Source organism: Pongo pygmaeus, chromosome 12 (assembly GCF_028885625.2).
Source record: "Pongo pygmaeus isolate AG05252 chromosome 12, NHGRI_mPonPyg2-v2.0_pri, whole genome shotgun sequence".
Taxonomy (NCBI): domain Eukaryota; kingdom Metazoa; phylum Chordata; class Mammalia; order Primates; family Hominidae; genus Pongo; species Pongo pygmaeus.
In genome coordinates this window covers 128866284-128885466 of record NC_072385.2, presented here as the reverse complement: position 1 = coordinate 128885466, position 19183 = coordinate 128866284, and the positions used below count along the sequence as shown (strand labels likewise).

At 35.5% G+C, this 19183-nt stretch overlaps 1 long non-coding RNA gene across 1 annotated transcript in view; it reads right to left on the bottom strand.

Annotated features, from left to right (window-relative positions):
- Positions 1-1516: 1516 nt before the first annotated feature.
- LOC129030750 (uncharacterized) overlaps positions 1517-19183 on the bottom strand; it is a 60689-nt gene continuing 43022 nt past the window's right edge. The window contains exon 3 of the long non-coding RNA XR_008500744.1: positions 1517-2330. This is a non-coding gene — a long non-coding RNA (uncharacterized LOC129030750). The remainder of the gene's footprint in view (positions 2331-19183) is intronic.

Sequence of the window (19183 nt, the reverse complement as noted above, 5' to 3'; positions counted from 1 at the left end):
TACAGCATGATGCTTCCTAAAGTGTTCTGACTTCCTTCTGTGAAGGAATCTGCATGTATGGTACAGCTGCATGTGTGGTACAGCTGCATGTCTGGTATACCTCCATGTGTACAGTTAAGCTGCATGTGTGGCATAGCAGCATGTGTGGTACAGCAGCATGTCTGGCATACATGCATGTATGCAGTTAAGCTGCATGTGTGGTACAGCTGCATGTCTGGCATAGCTGCATGTGTGGTACAGCTGCATGTCTGGCATAGCTGCATGTGTGGTACAGCTGCATGTCTGGTACACCTGCATTTGTGCAGTTAAGCTGCATGTGTGATATGGGTGCATGTATGACACAGCTGCATGTCTGGTATACCTGCATGTCTGCAGTTAAGCTTCATGTGTGATATGGGTGCATGTGTGGTACAGCTGCATGTCTGGTATACCTGCATGTCTGCAGTTAAGCTTCATGTGTGATATGGGTGCATGTGTGGTACAGCTGCATGTCTGGTATACCTGCATGTCTGCAGTTAAGCTGCATGTGTGATATGGGTGCATGTGTGGTACAGCTGCATGTCTGGTATACCTGGATTTTTGCAGTTAAGCTGCGTGTGTGATGCAGCTGTATGTGTGGCACAGCTGCATGTGCAGTATGGCTGTTGCCACCTCAGGCATTTGTGTCTGCTCATGCTACAAAGCCGAGGAAGCAAAAAGTAAATAGACAAAACATCATGTTAAAAATAAAAGTCAGCACATTTGAAAAATAAATATAATAAAATGAGCTCAAAGTGCTCTTATTCTTAAATGAACAGATTCCAATGTCACAGACTTTTCTTCTTGACTTAATTTTTCTTAAATAAATCACCTGCAACATAGAAGGTCTATCATGCCCATTTAAAGATACTGCTATTATTTTTTGACAAAAATATACAGAATATATTGAGTGTGAAATGCTATTTTAAGCATTTTGTAGTGTACTATCTCATTTAATCCTCTCTCTCTCTCAGAGTTAGATAACAGCATCTTCATGTTACAGAATAGGAAATATTGTTTGGAGATATTACCTTTTTTTTTTTCTAAATTCACGAAGTAAGTAGTAAGCCTGGAAGTCAAATTCTAGGGTCTCTGACTTCAGGTCTTCAGATCCCTTGTTTTTAGCATTGCACTGTGATCTCCTTTTCCTAAATGACTCCATTAATCTAACAATTCTGCATGAGTAAAATTTCTAATGCACTCTTTCAGTTTGTTTTGTGGTATTACAGCAAAATACCTGAGACGGAGTAATTTATAATGAACAGATATCTATCGGCTCACAATTCTGGAGCCTAGAAAGTCCAAGATCAAGTTGCCAGCATCTGGCAAAGGATAAGAGATGGCAAGAAGGACCAAGCTCACACTTTTATAACTGCACAGATCCCATCCACAGGGTCCCCATGGGTTAGCCACCTCTGAAATGTTCCACCTTTTAATACCATCACAGTGGCAATCAGATTTCACCATGAGTTTTGGAAGGAACAAACATTCAAAAAATAGTACATATATTTTTATTTTATTAACTGCAGTAAAATACACATAACATGACAGTCCCCCAGTCCAAGCCCTAGCAATGGGAGTGAGGAAGATTTCAAGACGACAGCATCCTTGCACAACATGGTCTGCCTGTATCCTCATGGGAGATCTGAAGCCAGAAATGCATGGTCACGCCCCATCAAATTCCTGGCCTGTAGATCATGTCAAAGACAATACATTATTTCTGTCACATGTGTGGTACAGCTGCATGTGTGGTACAGCTGCATGTGTGGTACAGCTGCATGTGTGGTACAGCTGTATGTCAGGTATAGCTGCATGTCTGCTAAACCTGCATGTGTGCAGTGAAGCTGCATGTGTGGTATAGCTGCATACATGGTACAGCTTTCCACCTTCATGGAATGTGACTAAAAGACAAGGGGCAGCAAACTCAAAATAAATCGTCTCATCCCCAGCTTCAGAGTCCTCAGAAATTCCCTCAGTGTTTCCTTTCTGTGGTTTGGTAGCATGAACCACAGTCCCATCATTTGAAGTCACATAATTTTAAGGTGATTTGTTATATAGCACCAGATACCTTTAAAAATCCATCATATTTGTTTTTCTATCTTTGTAATAATTATGTGAGATGGTCCAAGGACAATTATCCTCATTTTAAAGATTTAGGGACTTAGAGGGATGAGAAAATTCTGAGTGGGAGAGTAGCTGAGCAAACTAAAAACCATCCTAAGTTCAGCATTCTTTTCACGTCAAGGAACTTCTGATGGTGTTATCATTGCTAGTGCATATCCTCTTCTCCAGTTGTGTAACCCCAGAAGTTTCTGATGGAACAAACAAGAGATATTGGAATAAGAATGGCGTGATCATCAGGTTTCATTAAAGGAGCACAGTGATGGTTGTTCGAGTTCACCCGGTATCCTCCTCTTGTTCCTCACTCTGGTAACAATCATAAGCTTCTTGGCCACAGGGCTGGATGGATGTATGATCTAGAGTATGACATCTTTCAGTGGCCTAACATGGTCTAAGACTAAGCGTCATTGGAGGTCTTCTAGAGAGTTTTTCAAACTAGAACTGGTGGAGTAGATCCATTTTCATCTTCACTCATGAAGCTAGAAGGTGAGAAACCACAGCATCTGTGGCTGTGCTCACTGTCATGCAAACAGTCTTCCACCCTCAGGGAGCATGACCAACAGCCAAGGGGCAGAAAACTCAAAATAAATCATCTCACCCCCAGGTTCAGAGTACTCAGAAATTCCCTTGATACTTCTTTTCTGCGGTTTGGTAGCATGAACAAAAACTTTCCCCTTTGATGGCTTAATCATTGCTTTCAATTTTAATCAAGATTCTGGAATAAAACCAATAGTTTCTGTATGTGGAAATATTCCCATGAATCAGTCATGGTGAGAAGTGCTTCCATAAATGAAATGACTTTTAACCCTAATGACAACTATGCAAAGAAAGTTTCATTGTTATCTATTAGTAGTAACAGCAATGCAAAAATAAATATTGTTATATAGGCAGGTGCATGTGACTGACAAGGATTAAGAAACTTTCCACACAGTTGGTAATCAGCTGAGCCAGGTTGTAAACACAGATATCTCTGACCTCAATACTCTTGACTTGAATGTAATAATAGCAATCCCAGTTGAATCTGAACAGATCTACACGCTTAAAATACTGGGAGTAAAAAAGATGAACTAAATACTAAGCTTTAAAGCATGCTTCATAAGCAGTGCCCACATGCTTTTTAAAGAAGTTTTTAAAGAAGATCTGTTGGAGACATTGATTATGCTTTGTGTTCACCAGATACATAAACTCTACAGGATGTCCAAAGAGCTTTCTCCTACAACTTACCAACCCCAGCATACAAAGCCATGATAACACTTAGGAAACTGCCTGGTGCTCCGGAAGCCCTGCATGACCCAAGGTAAAAAGAAAACAATGAAAATGAAATTGCTGGAGTTCACATGGATTAACAAAATTCGGTATTTTTACAACACTCCTCTGTCTTCCAGAATATTTTTATTTTGGTTATATTTTATAACTGTTTGTACTTTCTTGAAAGGTTTTACGACCACAGCTCTGAATTCAAAGAAATGAAATTGCCATGTTTTCCCTTGTTTTATTTATTTTATTTTTTCAAATATCTACAATGTTGGTGTATTACTAAACCCTCATTTCAGAAAATGTTGGTCAAAAGTCATATTGATTGCCATAACTGCTAGTTAGACCACATCAAATCAGGCAATGGTAGTAAGTTTGGGAAATAAAGCAACATGATGAGGAAGTAGTCATTAAGAAAATGATGTAGATTTGTCACCGTTCTTTCAATGAATAGTCTCTTCCTACCCTTTTTTTAGAGAAATAAAATAAACCCAATCACTAAATTTTATCAAATGGGACTAAGCTCTTTTTGAGATTGGAATTGCCTTCTCCTTTACTCTCTCCCAGCCTGTAGGTTTTCTTTTCCTTTTCATTTTTTAATTTCTTCACAAATCAGATATGCCAAAATTTTGTTATAATTTATTATTACAGCATTTGAAAAAAATTAACTGTTTAGCAAGTGCTACAAATGGCTTTCAGAGGCCGTCAAGCATTTTGCAAAACTTCTGCTTCCATAATTCAGAAATCTGTATTTTAAGGAAAATTTTATGTTTCTGTTTGATTTACATTTAAAACATTAACCAGCATTTTTGTAGGGTCTGTTTGATATATTGAGTTGTATATTTATTTTCATTGCAAGATTGTTTCATCTTTAAGCATTACTTGCTGAACCAAAGGAACAGCAAAGAATACTATGCCTTTTGTCAGAGATGTCAAGCCTGAACATTTTGAATTAGTTATAGACTAGTCCAACTCTGCTTTAAACCTTAATGGACTTATAAACAGCAAGGGAAAGCAGGAGATCTAGCATAATAACTTTAGAAAAATGAAAAGTATTTTAATAGCAAGAAGTTTCTACGGTTTAAAACTACATTAGCAGGAAGCTGTCTATATGAGTCACAATCTTTATTTAGCCAAGGTTACAACTGAGAGTAATTCGAAAAGCGACTTTTGAAGTCACATATGGAGCACGAAGTAATCTACATCTCCACACCTACTCAGCATGCACAATTGTCACTGCTAGTCTAATAAAATATTCTTATTATACCAAACACGGTATACAAGCAGGGAAGCTTATACAAATGTTTTCTCATTCCTGATCTCCAGCCAATCATTCATCCTTTAAAACTTGAAGAACATTTTCTGTTATTGTTTCCTAGGATGAACAGAAAATATTTTATCTCAGGTAGGAGTGTAAGTGGAGGTCTCTAAATCTAAAAAAAAAAATAAAAAGATAAAAAAATAAAATTCCAACCAGGCAAACAACAGCAAAAATACTTTTCTATCTCCTGAGCAATTCTGATTCACCCGTGCACCCAGCAGATGTCAATCCATGAATGGATTCTGATATTAATCCTGATTCTAAGCATCTGTGAGTTAATTTTAAGAAAATTAAATTAACATACATAAAAACTACTCTGAAATCCAAATATTCAAAATCTATTATTTATAATATTGCTATTCTAAATAATAGTGAAGAAAAATAAATTACAAGAGGATTGCGTGGACCCTCTGAAAGCTAAGGCAGGAGGTGAAGGGTAAATGCGAACCTGAGCAGGCCGGGGGAAAGTAAGCAGAGTGGCTAGGAGGTGGCACCAAGCACAATGCTCAACACAAGTCCCCCACAGCCACCCCTGACTCCTGGTCCTGGCCCATCTAATACTAGTGCACATGACTAGTTAAGGACTAGTGTAACCTGGTAGTTAACAGTCAGGTTTTGCCAGAACCTTATTTTTCTGATTCTAAGTGCAGTGTATTGTCCACTACCTACTTCATTCCAAGTTTTCAAATGGAATGTAGCCATATCGAAATTTATTTTAAGCTTGTCAGATAGAAAGCCTTCCATTAATGGTGAAACAAAGTTATCTTAGACTCTATTAGGATGTTTTGCAGAGTTCAGAAGCATGTGAAGGAGTTTGAAAAAAAAATTAAAAAACTTCTCTCAAAAAGAATTGATTAAACAGTATTTTCTAAGGGCGCTCCTGGGTCTCCAAGGATTTAAAATTTCATGCAAATAATCTGAACTGCCTAAACCAATAACACTGAATTAAGGTAATAGTGTTTTGCCTGTCAGCAAATTGCTATGACTGTTTCTGTATGAGCTCAATTGACCAAATCTGGACATCACAGCTTCCTCCTATGATATTTAATTCCCAGAGTATTATGTTCAGAACCTCGAGGTAGATAAATTGTATTTGAGAAACATGATATTTTGGGAAGAAAAGGGAGGATGGTTTTCCAAAATAAAAGGAAATAAAATAAACATCATATAAATTGTATGATTACCACAATAAAACTTAAATACAAGATATCAAATAAAGAGAATATTGACATTTACATGACTTCTGGAATACTATGGATAGAACAATTTATATTCATGATCTCGAATTCACCAACAATATTTTAGTCTCTTTGTTTATGAACAACTAAGTGTTCGTAAATTTAGGAATAATAGAATTCTTAAGATCATAGGCTCTGGATCTGACTGCTCCAGTTTGAATTCCAGAGTCACCATTTACGACCCATACAAACTTAAGCAATTATTTGAATTCTCTAAGTAGTTTTACTATTTGTAAAGTGGAGATTATACAAATACTAACTCTTGGATTATGATGAGGATTTAACATAAGTAATCCATATAAAGAGCCTAGTTAAATACCTGATACAAGATGTGTGGCCTTGCATTGGATAATCTTGTTGTTATTATTACAATTATTTTAATAAAATTTGTTTCATTTTGGAAATCTCTATGGCATGCTGGATAGAGGGACAAATGAAGTTTTGTAGTATGCAAAAGACTTTCAACCAAGCCAATCTGTGAGGTCATTTTGCATCTGCTCATTAGAGGCTGATGGGAATTGGCCAGGTGAGGTGTCTCATGCCTGTAATCCCAGCACTTTGGGAGGCAGAGGCGGGCAGATCACCTGAGGTCAGGAGTTTGAGACCAGCCTGGCCAATACGGTAAAACCACGTCTCTACTAAAAACACAAAAATTAGCTGGGTGTGGTGGCACATGCCTGTAATCTTAGCTACTTGGGAGGCTGAGGCAGGAGAATCGTTGGAACCCAGGAGGCGGAGGCTGCAGTGAGCTTATATCACACCACTGCACTGCAGACTGCGTGACAAAGCAAGACTTCATCTCAAAAAAAAAAAGAAAGAAGTTGATGAGAATATATAATAATTACAAAATCCAATCATAGTGATAACAATTTTGTAAGTAAGTTAAAGTAATTAACAATTTATATAGGGCTATATTTATTAATGCATTATACATTCTACAACAAAAATGACAGTATCTGTTGTGTTCAATATTATATCCTTATAGAGTAGGCACTTAACAAATATTTTAAATAAATTACTGAACCTACACTTGAAAACTCTCTAAATGAAGGGATGTTAGGTTTGGTCAGGGTTTACTTGTTTACAGTATCTCAGGTTGCCATAACCAAATATTTGCATTAAAAAAATACTGTTGCTTAAGTAACAGGAATTTATTTCTCACAGCTCTAAAGGCTGGAAAGTCCAAAATGAAGGTGCTGGCTGATTTGTTTTCCTGGTGAAGGCTCTGTCCCTGGCTTGCAGACACTTGCCTTCTTTCTGTATTCTCATGAGTTAAAGAGAGAAGAAACAAAACCTCTTGTGTCTCTTTTTGTAAAGACACTGAACTCATCGTGATGACTCTACCCTCAGGACTTCATCTAACCCCAAGTACCTCCAAAAGGCCCCATCTCCAAGTAATCTAATAAAATATGACAGAGTGACTTAAACAACAACATTTTTTTACAGTTCTAGAGGTTGGAAGTTCAAGATCAAAGTGTTGGCAGGGTTAGTTTCCCCAGAGACTTCTCTCCTTGGCTTGTAGATATGCCTCTTAGCTATATCCTTACCTGGTCATTTCTCTGTGTATGTACATCACTGTGGTCTCTTTTTTCTAATAAAGACACCAGTCATATTGGATTAAAGCCACACTCTGACAGCCTCATTTAAATTAGAAACTTCTTCAAACATCTTATAATTACATAATGATGGTTGGAATTTCAATACGTGGATTTGGAGATGCACAATTCAACTATAACAGATGTAATTTCAACCATTTTTTACTTCCCTGCCCACAAATAATATAAAGCAATACCCACCATTAGATATCATATACATACAGCTTTTATAGTTTCCATGATATTATTTATCTAAAACTTCACAATCTGTAAAGAAGTTTGATTTCTGTATTATTTATGTAAATTTATTTGAATTCAGGAAAAACTATTTGGATTATCTTAATAAGTATTTCCATTAATCACTTTATATCCGATAAATGTTTTGAGTTTCTAATATGCTCAAAGCACTATTCTAGATACCGCAACTTTGGCCATAATACAAAGAGAAACAAGAAGTTCTAAATTTTTAAAATACGCATTTAATTGCTTTTTAGAAGCCTGACTTTAAAATCATTATTCTAATTAATATGACATTGACCTTGAAAAAGATTTAATTTATTTAAGTGTTTGTTTTTCTTCCTTTAAAAGTGATATTCTTACTACCTAATTTACAGGATTGGGATGACATGATGAAATGACAAGTATGTAAGATGGTGGTGATGCATGAAATCCATACCCCATCTTAAGGGTTACATTATTTTCACAAGACCAGAGTCATAAATGATATAAAATTATGATTCCAGTAAGGTCACATAGCCACTGAAATTGCCTTTTCCCTGGATACATTTATCTTTTCCTTGGGCTTTAAGAAACCGCATGTTCGAGGTATACAAATAAACATCTGATATTCCAGAAATACAGAAGATAAGATAGAAGAATCTGCATAAATCTACAATCCTTTTAAAATGAAGAGGGAGATTGTATCAGTTTATTATTGCATTGCTATTAAAAAATACCTAAGACTGGGCAATTTGTGAAGAAAACAGGTGTAGTTGGCTCATGGTTCTGCAGGCTATACAGGCATGGCTCCAACATCCACTCCTGGTGAGGCCTCGGGAAGTTTCCAATTGTGGTGGAAGGTGAAGGGGCAGCAGGTGCATCATATAGCAAGAGCAGGAAGAAAAGAGAGAATGTGGGAGGTGTCACACTCTTTTAAACAACTAGATTTCTCATGGACTACCCGAGCAAGAACTCACTCATCACCAAGGGGATGGTGCTAGCTAAGCCATTGATGAAAGGTCTGCTGCCATGATCCAATACCTCCCACTAAGCCCCACCTCCCACACTGGAATAACATTTCAACATGAGATTTAATGGGGACAAATATCTAAACCATATCAGAGATGGAGATGCAAGACTGTCTTGAACTTGACCTTTAGAAGAGAGAAAAAAAAAAGAAAAACAATCACTAGGAATTAACAAGACTTTCATATTTATTTGGAGATATAATTGCTTCTAATGTATTGTCCTAAAAAACCAATCAAAGTAATAAAGTGTCCCTGAGATAACAGATATCTGGCAGAGGTAACACTTTTTCTCTAGAGGAACACTTTTCTATACCCAGTTCTTAAATGGTTCCCAAAGATAAAGTTCCAATTAATACAATCACACTGTCTTAAAATCACAAACCACTAAAGCAAAAAGTACAATAAGCAAGTCAAATAAGTAAAAAAAAAGTTTTAGAATCAGATCCACAAAGCAGGAAAATACGATAGTCCCCAGAATATAAAATAGGTAGGTTTAATATGTTTAAACAAACTCAGGAGGGTGCCAAAAATTATCGCTGGGAAATAAAATAAACAGGCCCATTTGATACAGAAATTAGAATTCTGTTTTCTACAGAAAATAGAGTTTTGATAAAGAAATTAGAATTCTATTTTTCTACAGAAAATGGAATTTTTGAGATAAAATGTATTAGGTAAAATTGTTAATCAATGCAAGAGTTAGTCAGCTGATAAAACAATTGTTGAGATTGAAAATAGATTAGTACAGTGATATGGTTTGTCTGTGTTCTCACCCAAATGTCATCTTGAATTGTAGTTCCCATAATCCCCACGTGTGATAGGAGGGACCTAGTGAAAGGTAATTGAATCATGGGGCTGGTTACCCCCACACTGCTGTTCTCATGATAGTGAGTGAGCTCTGATGAGATCTGATGGGCTTTTCCTCTTTTTGCTCAGCACTTTTCCTTAATGCCACGATGTGAAGAAAGACATGTTTGTTTCCTCTTCCACCATAATTGTAAGTTTCCTGATGCCTCGCCTGCCATGCTGAACTGTAAGTCAATTAAACCTCTTTCCTTTATAAATTGCCCAGTCTCAGGTATGTCATTATTAGCAACATGATAACAGACTAATATAGTAAATTGATACTGGGTTGTGGGGCACTGCTGTAAAGATAACCGAAAATGTGGAACCAACTTTGGAACTGAGTAACAGGCAGAGGGTGGAACAGTTTGGAAGGCTCAGAAGAAGAAACAAAAACGTGGGAAAGTTTGGAACATCCTAGAGACTTTGTTGAATGGCTTTGACCAAAATGCTGATAATAATATGGACAATAAGGTCCAGGCTGAGGTCACCTCAGATGAAGATGAGGAACATGTTTGGAACTGGAGTAAAGGTCCCTCTTGCTATGCAAAGTGTCTGGTAGCAGTTTGCCCCTGCCCTAGAGATCTGTGGAACTTTGAACTTGAGAGAGATGATTTAGGGTATCTGGTGGAAGAAATTTCTAAGCAGCAAAGCATTCAAGAGGAAGTGGAACATAAAAGTTTGGAAAATTTGCTGCCTGACAATGCGATAGAAAAGAAAACCACTTTTCTGGGGAGAAATTCAAACCAGTTGCAGAGATTTGCATAAGCAACATGAAGCCAAGTGTTAATCATCAAGACAATGGGAAAAATGTCTCCAAGGCATGTCAGAGAAATTCACAACAGCCCCTCCTATCACAGGCATGGAGACCTAGGAGGGAAAAACGGTTGCCAGGCTCAAAGCACCCTTTTGTTGTGTGCAGCCTTGGGACTTAGTGCCCTGAATGCTAGCCCCTCCAGCTGTGGCTAAAAGGGGCTAACATACAGCTCAGACCATTGCTTCCAAGGGTGCAAGCCCCAAACAAGCCTTGACAGCTCCCATGTAGTGATGAATCTGCCAGTGTGCAGAAGTCAAGAATTGAGGTTTGGGAACCTCTGCCTAAATTTCGGAGAATGTATGGAAATGCCTGGATGTATAGGCAGAAGTTTGCCGCAGAAGCAGGACCCTCATGGAGAATATCTGCTAGAGCAGTGCAGAAGGGAAGTATAGGGTTGGAGCTTCCACACAGAGTTCCCACTGGAGCACCACCTAGTGGATCTGTGAGAAGAGGGTCATCGTCCTCTAGACTCCAGAATAGTAGTTCCACCAACAACTTGCACTGTGCACCTGGAAAAGATTCAGACACTCAATGCCAGCCAGGAAGACAGCCTGGAGCAGGCTGTACCCTGCAAAGCCACAGAGGTAGAGCTGCCTCAGGCCATGGGAGCTCACTTCTTGCATCAACATGACCTGGATGTGAGACATGAAGTCAAAGGAGATCATTTTGGAACTTTAACATTTAATGACTGCCCTATTGGATTTTGGACTTGTGTGGGGCCTATAGCCCCTTTGTTTTGGTCAATTTCTCCCATTTGAAATGGGTGTATTTATCCAATGCCTGTACTCCCATTGCATCTAGGAAGTAACTAACTTGCTTTTGATTTTATAGACTCATAGGCAGAAAGGACTTGACTTGTCTCAGATAACACTTTGGACTGTGGACTTTTGGGTTAATGCTGATATGAGTTAAGACTTTGGCAGACTTTTGGAAGGGTGTGATTGCATGATTGTGTTTTGACATGTGAGGATGAGATTTGGGAGGGGCCAGGGGCAGAATGATATGGTTTGGCTGTGGCCCCAACCAAATCTCATCTTGAATTGTACTTTTCATAATCCCCACTTGTTGTTGGGGGCGGGGATCCATTGGGAGGTAATTGAATCATGGGGATGGTTACCCCCATGCTGTCATTCTCATGATAGTGAGTGAGTTCTCACAAGATCTGATGGTTTTACAAGGGGCTTTCCCCTCTTTTGCCCAGTATTTCTCCTTGCTGCTGCCATGTGATCAATGATATGTTTGCTTCACCATCCACCATTATTGTAAGTTTCCTGAGGCCTCCCCAACCATGCTGAACTGTGAGTCAATTAAACTTCTTTCCTTTATAAATTACCCAGTCTTGGGTATGTCTTTATTAGCAGCATGAGAACGGACTAATACAGTATCTCTAATTACATAGTAGAAAGGAAATTAATACTATAAAATATAATAGACATAGAGAATAAGAAAAGGTATAACATAATTCAAATTCCAGGAGGGAAGACAAGAGAATGAAAATGAGGCAATATGTAAAGACACATGGAAGAATATTATTCAGAATTAATTTTAAAAATCTAAGAATTGAAAGTCTTAAACATGATAAATAAAAAGTTATTCAAAAAGTCTATAAACCAAACAAAAACAAGAAAACTATTTTTTTTGAAACAGCTAACCTGTGTAATAACAACCTGGTTTTCAAGATTAACAATGACAGCCGAAAACAATTTCACAAATAAAATTTTCAGTGAACGTTATGACCCAAGAATTTGTACACCTTAAAAATCTTTTTCTAAGTAGCACTAAAGTAAAGACAAATTCAGATAAGCAGAAAGTTTTTTTAATGGACCCTTACTCAAAAAATGTTTTAAAAGAAATATCACAAAAAAATGAAAAAATGAATTATTTAAAAAGGGACTCTAAGGCATTATCCTCTATTATTTAAACAACAATTTATAATAATACTACTTAACTTATAGATTTAAATATATATTTTATACTGAAGTACTGGGCAATTGTTTATAAGTCCAAAGGAATATGATAATATTTTTCATCTTAAAATACACAGAAGAAGGTATGTATTAATTTTATGTTTCACTAATGTAAATATCTATACATTTTAAGGTAAAAACTGAAAGAATAATGATAAAATATTAAAACTTCCAAACAGTAAAGAGGTAAAATGTAATATTTTTAAAAACACTAAATCTAAATGCAAGCAAAAGAAATGCAAAAATTAAAAATGGGGACAAGCAGAAATTAAAATGATAAAAAAACTCCAAAAGCATCTGTAATCACAATTAACATAAATAAAATAGAGAATTTAATTTTAAGCAATGAGAAATAATCTGTAACAGATTAAAGTTGTTCCAGGAAAATAAAAAAAACCTTCACAAAATGCACAGAAACATCTGTTTGAAATCATCAAATAACTGCAAAGGCAGTCAGGACTTGAGCCAAGAGACAAAAGAAAAGGGAAATATGGTGAAATAAACCTAATACTTCTGTATGACTTGTTTTACCACTCATGACCTATGAAACTTCGGAGTAGCCCAAGGGGGAGATTATATTACAAGCAAATGACCAATTAGAGGCTGACAATCCAAGCAGAGATACTGGGAATTTCATGATGCTGGAAGTAAAAATTTGACTCAGATCTTATCAGCCTAGAGTGACCCTGATGAACACTGGAGGATTTAGTTGAAACTCCCCAAAGAATGGACTCTAGAACAAAGGGTGAATGGTAAGTAGACCAAGCACTACACAAAAACCCAACCTCTAGGCAACTTACTCCCTGACAGAATTAAGATGATCTGCACTTAATTTGTCTGGCATAGTTAGCAAAATGCTTTCTGGAAAAAAGTATCTGGACTTCTATAATTTTTCATAGAAAAGATGAAAGATTCTGTCAAAAATTATGTGATTCCCCAAGAGACAAGAGCAATAGTAAGGCTATCAGTGATCCAGTTATTAGTGTTATCAGAGACTTAAAAGTGGTCATGATCAAAATGTTTCAGGAAACCATGAAGAATTCCACTAGACTTCTGGGATTATTAAAGAGAAACAAATGGATATTAGAAAACAGCAGCATATCATAAATTGAAAGTAAAACCATGCATATGGGGCTATTAGCATGTTTGACCATCCTGAAGAGAGTTAGTAGAAAATATCAAAATCAAGTATAGAGAGACAATAAAAAGGGGGAGGAAGAAATACAGGGGGAAAAAAGGATGAAATATATATAAGGCTTTGTGAAAAAGTCTAATATTTTGTGATATTGGAATGTTAGAATATAACAAGAATGAAGCAGAAACAATATTTAAAAAGTCTTTGCTTGCAAAGAAACAACAATATGTCCTGTGGTTAACTCTCCACAGAATGAAGAAAGCATAATGACAAAGAGATGACAAATGTAAAGTTCTGAAAGAAAATAACTGATGATCTGGATACGCCTGGTGAAAATATTCTTCAAAAATGAAGACAAAAACATTTCCAAAGGAAAGTAAAAGAATTCATTGCCAATAAACCCATGCTTATGTAAACACTACAAGGAGATTTTCACTTTGAAGTATGTTCCTTAATAAAGGTATAAAAGCGCATGTAGAATTAGGGGTAATTCAAATGTGTCAGCAATTATATTAACTGTAAATGTATTAAATACTTTAAAAAGTCAATGACTGATAGGCTGTATTAAAATAAAAATTTTATACTTCTTTTAGAACAAAAATTAAACATAATGACCTCAAAAGATTGCAGATAAGAAGATCAAAAGTTTATACGCGATACTAATCATTAAAAGGAGATATAATTAAAGTAATAGACGAGTAGACTTTAAGGCAAGAAGCAATTCATAATGATGAAAATATATTCTATAAGAAATATATAATAAATCTGAATTTATAGGTAACTAATAATGTAGCTTCAAAATATATAAAGTAAAATTTAAATAACTAAAAGTGATGTAAACATATTCACAAGTCAAAGGGTATATCATACTGTCTTAGGAGCTAATTTAATAAGTATTCTAAATAATCCTTAAGAATATAGAAAATGTGAATGATATGATATATGAACTTGATCCAGTTGACATGTAGAGAACACTGCAAACAGAAGCCTTATTAGTAATTACATCATTAATTATTATTAATAATTTAATAATTATTGAGCTATCAAACTATTAGAAAACATAGACATTAGTCTTCATAATCTCAGATTCAGCAATTAATTATTACATTTGACACCAAAAGTACTAACAACAAGAGAAAAAATTGATAAATTGGACTTTATATAAATTAAAGATGTTTATGTTTAAAGGACACTATCAAGAAATTAAAGACACCCTCACAGAATGGGTGAAAATATTTACAAATCATGTATCTGATAATTGAATTGCATCCAGGACATATAAAGAACATACACAACTCAGTAATGAACCCAATTTAAAAATGAGCCAGACTTTTGGTAGGCATTTCACCAAAAACGTGAACTGGCTAATAAGCATATGAAAAGATGCTCAACATCTTCAGTCATCAGAGCAATGCAAATCAAGAGCACAATGACATACCACTTCACATGATCTAGCAAGGCTGTAATAAAAACCACAGACCAAAACCAAGTGTTGGTCAGGGTGTAAGGAAGCTGAAACCCTCATGTACTGCTAAATGGTGCACTTCGAAAAACACTGTGGTAGTTCCTCAAAATGCTTAACACAGAGTTACTATATTACCCAGAAGTTGCACTGCTAGACCAAGAGATATGTAAACATTTGTCCACACAAAAACTTGCACACAACTAGTGTTAGCATCATTATTCATAAAGTCAATAAGTGAAAACAATCCAAATATCTACCCATAAGTGAATAAACAAAATACGGTAAATCTATACAATAGAGCATTATTTGACAATGAAAAGGAATTAAGCACTGATGCATGCAGCAGTCTACATGAACCTTGAAAACATTGTTAAGTGAAAGAAGCCAGACATAAAACCCCACATTTCATATGATTCCATTTATATGAAATATCCAAAATAGACAAATCTTTAGGGATAAATACTTGATTAATGGTTAACTAGTTTTGCTGGAGGAACAAATGGAAAGAGATTGCCCAAAGTTTTAAAGCTGGTGATATTGTTTTAAATGATATTATTGTGACGGTTACATAACTGTCTATGTTAAATTATTGTATTGTAAACTGTAAATAGGCTAATCTCATAATATGAAAATTATGTCTCAACATAATTGTTTTCTAAAAGAAAAGTAAAAACCCATATAATAATGAACCTTCAAAGTATGTGAGATAAAACATGACAGGTAAAAAGGAGAAATTGGAAAATCTATCATGTCAGAGGTTTTTATTCATTCTCTCATTTATTGATAGAATGGATGGAGAGAAAAACATTCAGATGTAGTAGGTTCGAAACAACACAATTAACCTTCTTGGTACAATGAATATATACTACACATCTAATGATTGGAAGGTGCATATTCTTCAGAAGCACACAAAGCACATTTATAAAAAGGGGGTACTTATCAAATATAAAATGACTTTTAAAGTCAATATTATTCAGTGCATACTCTCTGCTTTCAAGTATCTATTTTTAAAACAAATAATCTGATTCTTTACTGTATATCAAACTCCAATGAATGGCTTTTTGAAACACATTTTTTGGACCCAACCAAATTTCTGCCTTAGGAAGTGTAAGGTGAGGCCCATATTTGCATTTCTAGCAAGTTCTCAGATGATGCTTATGTTGCTAATCAAGGGGGCACATTTTAAGAACCATAGCTCTTAAATACGCACTCACAAATTTAAAAACATGCTTCCAAATATCATATATGTTAAGCAATTGAAATAAAATATACTTTAAGGCACATAATAATAAAAGTGCTACACACCAAAAAAGCAGGGATACAACTAAAGAGTGCCTTAAGCGTATATTTAAAGCAAACATAGTTATATGGGTGAATAAGAATGACTAAAAATTAATGAGTCAGGCATCCGGTACAGGAAGTAAGCAAAATAGCCGCGGAATAAACTCAAAGATGCAGGAAAAAGGAAGTAATAGTATGAAAGCAGATATTCATAAAATAGAAAACAAAGGTACAATTGAGATCATTCACAGTGCCAGATTCTTTGTTTTCAAAGTGTAATAAGACGGACAAACCTCTGGCAATGATGGTCAAAGTAAAAATAAAGAGAAAATGTGCAAATAACCAATACTAGAAATGAAAATGGGAATTATCACTGCATATAATAAAGACTAATATGATAACAGACTATTATGAAAAAATGTGCCAGTGCATTTTAAAACCTAGGAAACACAGAAAATTTTATTGAAAAGTATGAATCTGTAAAACTGATTCAAGTATTAGAAGACAACCTATAATAAAAAACTTTCAGAAAACTACAAGAAGAGCACTTCAATAATCTGTAGAAGGAATTACCGAAAACATATGAAATAATAAAACAAAATTATTAATATAGTCAGAAACAATACCAGCTTCCCAGTTTCACCACACCTGTTAAAAATATATATGGGTCTTCTAGTAAGGAAAGGAAAAAGAATATACAAAATGTGTGAGAATCGAAAAGGGAAAATACACAATGGTCATTATTCACACATAATATGATTGTTTAGATAGCAGTCCCAAAAACTTCTACAGACAAATCTCTAGAATATTGGAAATTATGCTAGGTTACACACTATAAGATTAATACTTAAAGTAATAGGATTTTTATACTGAAATAGCAAACATATCACAAGTTTGTCATTTATAATAGAAAAATGTATTTGTAACTAACAATATATTTTTAAAATGCATGTGTAAATATACTACAGAGAAGAATGAAACTTTATATTGAACACGTTAAAGGAAGTCCATATAAATTAAAAGGTAAAAACATGCTTATGCATAAAGAGACATAATATGAGAGAGATACCAGTTTTTCCAAAATTGACCTGTGTATTCAACTGCATTCCACAAGTACTCTGATTGTTTTTTGTTTGTTTTTCGATGGGGTTTTGTTTGTTTTTGACGGTATCAAGTAAGCTGATTCTAAAACAAAGCAACAGAAGTTAACAATAGGCAAGATATTTCTCTAGATTTCAAACTCCTTATCCTGGAGTTCAGGAGTTCATGCCTTACAAACCCAAATTATCTTCTTCAGAGTTTTTGCTTGGGGGATGGTGGGTAGCTTTCTGCTTTCTCTATACTCTGTCTCAATGACTTGACAACATCCACCACGCAATCTCTGCTATAATGGCTGTTTTTGTAAGTTTCTTACCGTTTCTACTTGATTATAAATGCTTCATGAAAAAGGACCAAATGTAATTATCTCTGAATCTTTTATAGAAGACTCACACTCACTCACCCTCTGTTCCGGAAATGCCTCCTGCATGTTTGGCCTCGTTCTGAGTCCTAGGGACACAAAAGTCAACCAGACATGTAAAGCTGCTCTCCCGTGAACTTATATTCTAGAGGTGCTACTTATGTAAACATTTAATGAATGAAGGGATAAGGATTTAAACGCCAAAGAGTAAAAATTATTTTCCTCTAGAAGATATCAGACAAGTAAATGTAATAAAACATATAAAAACTATGCTTCCTAACACTATTAACATTAAATATAATTAGAATAATAGAATGTTAAAGCTAGAAAATAGCTCAGATATTATCTAATCAGGTAACTTCCATTTTCAGATGAGGGAAAAAAGGTCTCAGAGAGCTCAAGAGAATTTGTTTCGTTTTAGGGCATTTGACTGGATATTTTTTCATTTGGACTAAAATTTATTTTTTGGAGGAATGAACTTAAATGAACCCATTTGACTCTGGGTATTTTTTTCATTTGGACTAAAATGTATATTTTGGAGAAACGAACTTAGATGATGAATACAGTTCGATAACAAAATCTTGCATGAAGGGTGAATTTCATTATCAGTGTGCGTAGGATGGTTGATCTGATTCTCATGTGAGGCCGCAGTGCCTGTCGCGTGCCTGACTGAAAGAAGACCGTCAAATGTGCCTATCAAGAGGTGCTGACAAAAGGCTCTTCCTTTATGTTACATAGGAGCAGTTATATCAGAAAAACAAGAATGCTACAATCTTCTTGAAATAAGTCAAGAAACAGCAGAAGTGAGGTTTTTCGATAAGCTACAGCTAGCCAGGCATGGCGATGTGCACCTGTAGTCCCAGCTACTCAGGAGCCTGGGGCAAGAAGATCAGTTGAGCATAGAAATTTGAGGTTCTATGAATGTGCCTGTGAACAGCCACTGCACTCCATTCTGGACAGCATAGGGAGATCTGTCTCTTAAAAATCAATTTTTAAAAGAATATGTGTCTGAAGAGAGTGTGTGAGAACCAAGTTACATAAAAATAACCCAATTCAAATGCAATCTGCATGATCTTCTCAGGTCCCAGCAGGATGGGGATGGCCTTCATTGTGTTACTCACTAGAATAGAACCTGAGGCCTTCGCAGATGCATAGTTACCACTTAGTCACCACTTAGAGAACTGCAAAATTCACTAACAGGGTGAAACTCATTCTGACTGGTTTATGAAATTTATCCTATATGCATTTATTTTCCTAAAAAATCCTGGAATATTTGCTCAGGTTCTTAAAGCAGATTTTAAAAACCAAGCCAAATCATTATTTGTGCAAAAAAAAAATCATATTTACTATTAAATTTTATTTATTATGGCAGGCACTTTTAAGTACAGATATATTTTCTGAATTTGTTGAAACGCATTACGGTAT